This window comes from Drosophila hydei, unplaced genomic scaffold (assembly GCF_003285905.1).
Source record: "Drosophila hydei strain 15085-1641.00,03,60 unplaced genomic scaffold, DhydRS2 tig00000001-arrow-pilon, whole genome shotgun sequence".
In the NCBI taxonomy this organism is placed as follows: domain Eukaryota; kingdom Metazoa; phylum Arthropoda; class Insecta; order Diptera; family Drosophilidae; genus Drosophila; species Drosophila hydei.
Window position 1 is genome coordinate 4030386 of NW_022045643.1, and position 10381 is coordinate 4040766.

A 10381-nucleotide genomic window follows, 5' to 3' on the forward strand; every position below is an offset into this window, starting at 1 on the left:
GCTTTGCTCGTCATTGATTTGATCGCTTTATAATGGATATTTAACATCGTGTTATTAGCTGAAACAAGTTTCGACGAGATAAGACTAATAATGATTTAGCAGTGATATCATGTGTGATCTTAGTCATCAGACGAGGCAACTACGGATTTAATGTCTGACACTCGCCTTGCGGAAACTTTTTTTTACCAGAATTGGACATTTAAAGGTTTATAATTAGAGTAGCACTTGATAAGAGGAACAAAGTTTGATTTGAAGCACTCAATAGCCGCGTGATTGCTTAGTAAACGGCATCGGAATTGGCATACCAATGCATCGGTATCTAGCATACCCTGTCTTCGAATATCTAACGATCTCTGTTGTGGTAATTGCAATGAAAGTAAATGAAATTCAAATTTGTTTCTCTGGCAGTTTTTAGTTTCTGTTGCAAGTAATTCAAGACAGCGATGGTAGTGGTACCAGTTGCTCTCCTCCAGCTGCCCCCTCTCCTGCTGCACCTGTGTCACTTTTTCTTTAGCTGTCTCCGGGTGGCACCCTTGCGATCATCATCAGCCGCCGCAGCCACTAAATTGTGTTAAAAACTTGCCAGCCAGCCAGAAATACAGAACGCAGAAACCTCAAGATCTGAGCGAACAGATAAGCGAACTGTGGCAGGGGCGCGAGAATGGAACGGATCGGAACGAAGTCGAGGCTCAACTCTACAGCTCTACAGCTCTACACTTTGGTTCGGTGCAATCTTCCGCATTATGAGTAGCAGCCAGTAGCGAGTCCGAGGAAATGGAAATGAAAATGCACTTGGCTTACACCAGAAGCAACAGCAGCAACAAGAGGGAGGGGACAGGGGACAGAGCCATTCAGGTTGTTAGCGGCGACATGTGGCTCGGCCTGGCTTTGGCTCTGACTCTGACTCTGACTCTGACTCTGGGTCTGTTACTGAGCTCGGGCTCTAATTTCAATTGGGTTTCGTGGTCGTGGAAATTATTCAACAGTGCTAAGTACGCTCTGAGACTGGGACTAGCTCTGAGGTCTGCCTCTGTCTCTGTCGCTGACACTGTCTCTGGGTCTGGGTCTGGGAGTGGAACTGCTGGGCACCCACGCGTGACGTGACTCTTTGGTTTGACTTTCTGTACCTGTACCTGAGCTGCTTCCGTAAAAAGTTGCCGCCGTTTGCCCTTACCCCTTACATCCATTACCTCTTGCCGTCTTACTCCGGAGTTAGCCCATTCCACCCTTCTCCCGTCTGCCCGGCTGACGTCCACCTTGCGGTTGGCTCTCTTCAAGTGCATTGAAGCAAGCTGACGGCTATTTTTCAACTTCAAATGTTTGCTAAATGACTTTTGATGATTTGTGGCGAGCTGAACAGCTCAGGAGCTCAGCAGCTCAGAGGTTGGCCGGGGGTTGACCCGTCGTTGAGCGCAAAATAAATTAATGAATGTATTTATCTAATTTCACATGCCTAAGTGTTGACTTGGCGTCTAATTGGCCCATCGATGAGGCTCACGGTCAAAGAGAGAGGGAGATAGAAACGGAGAGAGATGGAATACACGGAGGTCAAGTCAAAAGGTGAGTAATAATTGATCTATGTTGACTCTCAAGAACTACTCTATTTGTATTCCAATCGACGATATTTGAACAATTTTATATGATATAGATCCGGCATTCCAAATTTTAAAATTTCCCAACTATTGGAACATATCATTTCGCAAGCCCAGGTGTTGGGCTGCAGACTAATTTGCAATTGATAACGGATAAAGGAGAGTGGGAATATTCATAGGTCAATCCAAATAGTGAGTAATAATTGGTCTATATTTGCCCAGCTTAAATTAGATATATATGATATATGAATCAGACTTTCAAACAGAAAAAAATATCTTGATCCGACGATTATAGACGCTTCCGTTGCGTTAAAACGCTGGCACTATGCGATAGTATCAATAGCAGAAATCAAGCACAATAGCAACGGAAATATGTCAGCTCGAATTGTATGAGTTATCATCCGGTCATATGACGTATTCCAACGTATTTCCAACAGAAATATATGTCAAACACATTCCACTTGCTATTAATAAACATAAACATTATCACATTGTGCAAGCCATTGAAAATTCAATCTTATCAGCATTGGCACCGTGCCCCTAGTTGCTATCCGGCACTGACCCACGGCAAACATACATGTCGTAGGTGTTGAGCGTGCTCTGTCCGGTGACTAATGTGCTTTGGCGAGACCGGTGATAAAATCGAACTCGGTGCTCATGACCCAGCTGAGAATGAAGCGTCTACCCCGTCAAATATTTGACATTTTTGGCAAAGTTTTTCTTGGTTTTGGCCTTTTCCTTTGGCAGTTGCCCCGAGTTGGGACAGGGCGACACGTGCATTGCAGATAATCAACGTTGTGTCTAGGCCTTAAAATAAACTCCATGTAATTAGCCCCGCCAAGTGTCGGCTATACCCTATACTTTTTAGCTAGCGGGCATGACAGCTAAATAACGTAAGATGTAGCAGAACATGAAGAGAGCAGAGGGCAAACTGCGAAAATGACAAATAAATAATAAATAGTATTTGGAATAAAAAGTACTTAAAGAGCTGAGATAGTATCTTATCGGCCGAAGTCGGAATTATCAATTAGATTAAAGTGTTTGTGTACTTGATTGACTATTTAATTTAATGTTATCAATAATAATTTCGAGATTGCAAAAAGACTATAATACAAAATAATCCATTTAAAATAAATTGATTAAAGTATTCCAGCATTAGCTATGCTCTCAGTCCCAAGGAGCCAGGCATAGAGCATTTAAAATTTGTTGATTCTCTAGCAAAATTGTTGTTTTCCAGTTGCTGCTGCGTCTGGAGCAAAAATAGCCAAAAACGACGCAAGTCGCGACAGGCGATGGATGGGCTATAAATAAGCCGTTCGCAGACTGAACCGCACAGAAGTGGGAACTAAAATGCAGCCAGACTTCCAAAGAGAGCAAAAGAGATAGAGAGAGAGAGAGAAAGTAAGAGACAGAAGGTGTCCAAAGCCATATAGCATAGACTGACTCACACAAGTGCTGCTGCTGCTGCTACTCGACTAATATTTCAATTAGGCGAGAAAAAAATCAAAAGCCCAAAGGCAATAGCAAAAGCTGATGACATGCCCAACGTTAATAAAAAGCGGCAGAAATTTGTGCCGTGCCGCAGACCGAGCTGAAGCGAAATAAATTCCATGGGACCCTAGGTGGTCGAATATTTTAACACTACCGGGCACAGGGCACAGCGAACGAGGCAGCAACAGCTTCCAGCGGTCAGCCAGTGGACGGTTTCAGTTGATCAGTGGGACGGTGGCAATCTGTGGCGCTGGCGTCTGCCTTTTAATGTAGAAAACTAGTCGAGGCGCATAATTTACGACAGGCAACTCTGACCAAGGATCACGAAGGGGGCAGCCAGGCAGTCGGCCCGCCAGTCCGTCAGCGGGGGCGGTGGTGCAGCAGCCGACGCTGAGCAGCGGCGTTGACTTGACTTATCAATTTCACGGGAATCCAATCGATTTTTATATGAGAGCGCGCAGATAAACCGCAAAAATCAAGCAATAAAATCGCTGTCCAAGCAGCAAACAGAAAAAAATCACCGATGCGAGGCAACAACAAGAAACTAAAGCGAGGCGGGGCAGAGGCAGCGGCAACACAGTGCAAAATGAAGAGCAGCCACAGAGGCTGACACTGAGACTGGGGCTAAGACTGAGACTGAGGCTGATGCTGGGGCTACGACTGTGGCCGGAGACTGAGACAGAGAGGCAAAAGGAAAATACCAAAACGGCAATAAATGGTGTTGATATCCCGCGAAGCGTGTGAAGACGCTAACGATGCCGCCAAAACTTGTTAACCACAAAAATTATTGCATGAGATGAAATAAATTAAGGTGGCGGCGTCGACTGCAGCAGCAGCAACAGCAGCAGCAGCAGCAGCAGCAGCAGCGCTGGCAGCAGAAGCAGCAGCAGCAGCTAAAGTCCAGCCAAACTATTCACATTGCTTCCTATTGCTCGCATCCTTGCGCCGACGGCGACGGCAACGGCGACAGCCTCTCCAGCCAGGCGTTCAGGCCGCCAGTGGCGACGTCCTCTTCACCAACATCGTCATCGTCTGCTGCTCCACTGCTGCTGCTGCTGCTGCTGCTGCTGCCTGTTGTTGTGTGTGTACTTTTGGTGAAATGAAATGACAGACACAGCCCAAGATGCAAATTTACCTATGGAATGCTGAGCAGACTATAAAGAATCTGGAGCACACTACAGTTAGCTGCAGAACAATTAGCTCAGGCAACCAATGTGCTCATGTTGACATTGTTAGCTATCAACAGTAGTTGAAGATGATTTCTATAATGATTTTGTTATATTATAATTATCATTGTATAATTCTCGTACATCATAGTTCTTAGTATTTTGCTTAAACATTGCCTGTTCTGACTTATAGAGACCTCAGCTCAGTTATACGAGAGCTCTGTTATATAAGAATGATCTTTACAGAATCAACTCACACAATTCCATCTTGTTTAAGGAAGCTTCTTTGCTGGCACTCACCACAGCCGAGCTCGTTTTTTATTTTCATTTAATTATTATTATCCCTTAGCTTTCCACACTCATCATGTGATTATCATCATATAAGCCAGAGTCTATTAACCCAATCATTTGATGTAGCGCACTCTGGCAGTCGTTGCAACTGAATTGCTACACATATGAAAACATTTGCACTGACCAACGTAAAGCTCTTTCAGCACTCTGTTCTGGCCCTGTTGGCTCGCCGCTCACCCCCTTGCAGCGCAGACAGCTGCCGCCCCCTCTCGTGTTGCTGTTGTTGCACTCTCACAGCAGTCGGCTGTCTCTCGCCTCGTGCCCCTCGTTTGGCCGCGGCGGCGCTGCCGTTTTAGCAACATTGCAATCATCTGAAAATTCCATTCCAATCAAATTAAAAACTGGCGTCTACCTTTTTATCATTTTCTTATCAGATCTCAAGATCTGCCGCAGCGATGCCTTCTGCTGTGCGCCTTTTATGCGAGTTTGTGTGTGTGGAAGGGGTCTGCAACTCTCTGGCACCGACTCTGGCTCTGGCACTGGCACTGGCACTGGCACTGGCTGTGGCTCGGCACTCGGGCGGCGGCCGCGGCTCTGGTGCGACTCTTTTTGTTGCTGTTTTCGTTTTTTATATAATAAGCAGATCTTTGTCCCAAAGAAACCGTGGCCATAATATATCAATATAAACGCATACAAACACACACACACACACACACACAAGAACACATACACACATATGAGATTGGCCCGTGAGCGCCTGGGAAGCAAAGCACATTCATGGCTCGCATTGGAGCTGGAGCTCTGCAGCCGTTGCTGGACATTGACTTCAACTTCCACTTCAACATCAGTTTCAGCTACAGCTACAGCTACAGCTACAGCTTCAGCTTCAGCTTGAGCGCTTTTGGTGGCTTGTTGCGACGGTTGCGGGGGCGACGTTGGCGGGCAACCAGGCAAATGCGGCAACGATGCGAACGACGATGAAATCCATTAGTTTTGCACCTTTGCAACATGTTGCAGCATCGCCATTGCCAACGCCGTCGACGTCACCGTTGCCGTCGCCGTCGCCGTCACCAAGTCGCCAAGTCGCCAAAATTGTTGTTGGCCATTGCTGGACCGCAAATTGGTAAAAATTAACACGCCGCTTTGCTCTTGACCAAAAACGGTCACCACGAAGCCCATTTTGCTTTTAGGCGTCTGTCGCCAAAATTCCTTTCATGACAAGATCTCCCCATCAGTCGAAAAAAAAATAATACCCACCCTGCCCACCGCCGCCCCCTCTGCAACCCTGCGTCGGCCTCAGCTACGTCCTACTTTTTAGCCATTGGCGATCTCATACTTCAATTTAATAAATTAATTGGCTTTGTGTCGGCTTCGGCTTCAGCTTCGGTTTCGGTTTCGGCTTCGGCTTCGGCTCGTTTCCCATTTATGGAACAGGGGGACGGGAGTATCGGCCGCGTCGCGTGTAACTTTTTGTCGTAATTTATTTTTTGATTTCTGCGATTTGGAAATGTACAATATCTGCCATGAAGAGATAGAAATCAGCTTCAGCATCGGTTGCAGCAGCTGCTGGCTAGAATCGAACTCGACTCGTCTCGTCTCTCCAATTGCCTCTCACGCATTCCTTGCGTTCAGCTGGGTTTTTTCTTTTTTATCTGGCTTTCTGTTGATTGGGGCTGCCTTTTATTATCTTAGGTGTTAATGATTTCATTTTTGGCCACCCAATTGCCTCGGCATGCCACGCTGATCGTTCGTTATCTGCACCGCTGCGCATGTGCAGGTCCCCATGCCACGGTCTGAGTCTCAGCCCCAGTCTCAGTCTGAACCTCAATCTCATCCTCGTGCTCGTTTTCGTTTTCGTTTTCGTCCTCGCCTCGGCTTATCGCTTTAATCTCTTCTGACAGTGATTATTGCTGTTTGCGGATTGTGCAATTGATGTGCGAACTTCGACACCGTCTCTGAAATGAAAAGGAACCAGACTGAGACGACGACGACGACGGCGACGGCAACTGCGACTGCGACTGCCATTGGCGATGGCAATTGCGAATCCGAATCAGAATCCGTATGTGAACGAGAGCCAGAACGAAATTGAGCCCAAGATCGAGACCTCTACCATCTTGGCTGTCAGCGCCAGGCAGCTTTTGCAGTCTCTATTTACAGCAGGGCGGCTCGCTTTTAGCATCCAAATATGATGTCATGGCCGCGGCCTGAGGGCTCAGGATCCGAATCCAACTGCGACTGCGACTACCACTCTGATTCTGATTCTGACTCTGACTCTGACTCTGACTCTGACTCTGACTCTGACTCTGACTCTGACTCTGACTTCGGTTCTCGGTTCGTTGCAGTCTTAGGCTCGCTCTGCTCTGTAAGTCGAAACCCCAAAAAGGGCAATTTTTGAAATCATACGCCAAACATGGCGCGACATAACTGCCGAGTTGTGGAGCTGCGAGCTGAGATAGCTGGGTAGGCCGTATAGTTGGGAAGCTGGGTATATGGGTAGCTGGGTAGCTGGGAAGCTAGCAGAGCAGTGGCAAGAGTCCAGGGAGCATTGAGCATTGTTCTTTGCACTGTCGCTTTCGCACTTCACAAAGGGATAGAGTTCAATTTGGGGTTTGCGTCTGCATTCGAAACAAAAGACTTAAGCAACGAACTTGGCTTTTGCTTTTCTTTTTTCCCATTTTTTGTTGTTGTTGTACTGTGCTGCTTGGCCAGAAGCTGCTTGCAGTCGAAGTGCTGCTGCTGCTGCCGCTGCTGCAGCAGTGAGAGTATTTTGGACCAAAAAGGTGTCGCTGATTGTCTTTTAAGAGACGGCATCGGCGGCGCCGCCATCGCCCGGGCGCGTTGACAGTTGTTGTGATTGTGATTGTTGTTGCCGTTTTGGCCGCGGCTCTGGCTTCAGTCTTCGCCATGCGATGGGGATTGCGGCATTGTTGTTGCCGTCTGGAATGTGACCGTCGCCTCCTTATGCCGGTGCATTCAATCGAATTCAATTGTTTTTGGCAGTCGCACCGAAAAACCCAGCAAAAATTGCAAAACAGCCGGCCGCATTCCCACACAGATCAACGCCAGACCAGGGCAGATCAGGGTGCCAAGCAGCGGGCCGGCACAGGGGGCGGGGTCGTCACCATGGTGTGGTGTGGACTGGTGTTAAGCAGCCGCGGCACCATCCACCCAGAAGTGAGTAGCAATATCTGTGTTTTCCTCTTATTTATTTTATTTTGTATTTATTTCGACTCTCGCTTGGAGTCTGTGCAAAATTGCGCCTGCCGCGGTAGCTGCCATAATCAGGCACAGCCTGCCCAGCCTCCGAAACTGGCGCTAAAACCTCAAGCGATAATCGCGCATCAATTCGTTTTATAATGATGACGAGCACACAGCCACAGCACACAAACACAGAGAGTGAAACGAAGACAACTCGTCGATGCTGGTGGCAAGTTTATCTAATGCCGGCAATCTCCATGCCCAGCGCCAAGTGTGAGCCAAGCCAATTGGCTGGCCGCAGTTGCCAGTTTGTAGAGCCCCCTCCCTACCGCTGCTTGGGGACCTTGAGCCGTTTAGAATCTGGCCTGGCCAAGCCAGCTCTGCTAATATACGCTTCACCCATGGATGCATATTAGCTTTGCATTATAGCGTAGCTCTTGTGCTGCTCAGCCTTAACTATCTAGCTCCTTTCAAACTACTCTTTGATGCCTAACTGTTTATGCATATACTCTTCAATATTTTGACACAAAGATCCATAGCATTTTCATACTGCAAATTCTAAGAGCTCATTTGATTGTACTTTAATTGGAATCAATAACTTCAGACTTAACTATTTAACTCATTGGAATAGTCCTTGAGAGACCGTTGAATGTGTAATAATAAAAGATTTTATGTACATCTTATAAACTGAAGTTTAGCAGCTGCATTGCCGCTGCTTCGATTGGGGATTCGAATCATTGAATGGCAATTATGATTCAAGTTTCTAATTCACTATGAGAAACATGACTAACTTGACTAAAAAGTCAGTCAAATAATTTAAATTTCCTCTGCTAATTCTAATTGATCAACTACTTCTACTTGATGTTTCAAAGAAAATGAAGAAGTATAAAAACTTTGAGCTATAATTTAATATATAATCTGCTTAAGATTGAATATAAAATAAATCACTGTAATGGAAATTCGAGTCACAAACACAGCTCTATACATTTTCCATATTAAAAAGTTATAAATGTTGCCAAAGAAATGCTTAAAAGGGTAATTCAACTTCGATCTGGCTTGCGAGTGATGCTGTCTGTTGTTGTTGCGTCATTAAAATTTGCTGGCCCCAGTGGCCAGTGGCCAGTGGCCAGTGACCAGCCGGGCAGACAGACCGGCAACCAGGCTGAGTCCAAGCGGCAGCTCTTGCCCCTCAACTGTGGCAATAGAAATCATTAGCAGCAGCAGCAGCAGCCGCATCGGTTGCCTCTTCGTGGTGCTATCTAATCTGTGGTTTCGGGGGCTGTGGCTGGCGCTTGCGTTGGCTACCTCTTGATTTCTGTTGATTTAAAGCGCTGATTACTAATTTTATTAATTTTTCAACGACCAGGCAACATGGCTGTGGGCTATTGAATGTTTATCGTTGTTGTTATTGCCGCTTCTGCTGCTCCACTGTGGCCATGGCTGACTGTGGCAGCGGCTCTGACTGTGGCTGTGGCTCTGCTTGTGGCTGTCGCTGTGGTTGCTTGGGTGCTTTTGTCGCTTTTGATTTAGTTGATGTCTTTATGAAGCATTTGAAACACGACACTTTTTTAGGCAGCAGTCGAGCTGGAGATTCCGAAATTAAAAGTGATTTCATTTAACGGTAAGCCGAGGCAGAGGCGCCTTTTGAAGTGGCATCGAATTATTAAGGCGCTGATGCTGATGCTGATGCAGTTGACTTTTCGAAGCAATTTCCATGCAGCAGTCTTTAATATATTTGGAAGCAACTTCGATTCGATTCATCGTACAGCTGTACAGCTGTACAGTATTAACCCCTTGATGACCGACAAACGGTGTTAATCAGATCATTTACACAAACGACACGCACATTCACGTGATGGCAGCTGCCCCTGACCCTGACCTACAAGTGGGAAAGCAGCCAAAGAAAACCAACAATCAACACCAGGGCTAGCTAATAGAAATGCCCAACAAAACAGAGAGAGAAAGAGAGCGAGAGAGATGAGACAAGCAATCCGCACTCACATCTACTAAATATGAATCAATGTCAGGGCAAAGCGTGCGGCACAAAGACGCAGCTTGGCTGCGCGTCCTGCCAGGACACCAGTGGCTAGGCTACCGAAACGGCACGGAGAGACAAATTGAATGCAAACAACAACAACAAACAACCAACTAATTCCAAGAACACACACAGCAGACGAGCTGAAGAAAGGAAGCAGCCAAAACTGAGACTCAATGAATGAAAAATGTTTAAAAAAAAAGAAACCGAAATGAAAGAACTCAGATCGTGTACGCAATATCAGCGGATAATTGAGCCTAATAGGATTTTAAGTGCACACACACACAAACGGGCACACAGACAGTGGAAACTATGTGTGTGTGCTCCCACTGTGCCTTAAGACCTTAGGCTTCAGGAAGCTGTGTGTGTGTGTGTGTGTGTGTGCGAGGAGTGCGCGAGGATAACGGCTGACGGCTGACGGCTGTAGCGTTGAGGCGAAATCCGTTCCGGTCATTAAACGTACCGCCCTAGCCAAATGGTGCCAGGTTCCAGTTACCTCTCGGCACAGAGCTGAGAACTCAGGTTTCTAGGCTCCAGACAGCGCAGCCAGCGTCTGCATGAGTCAGCTGACTTGGCTAGGCCTTTGTTTGTATTTGTGTTTGTGTTTG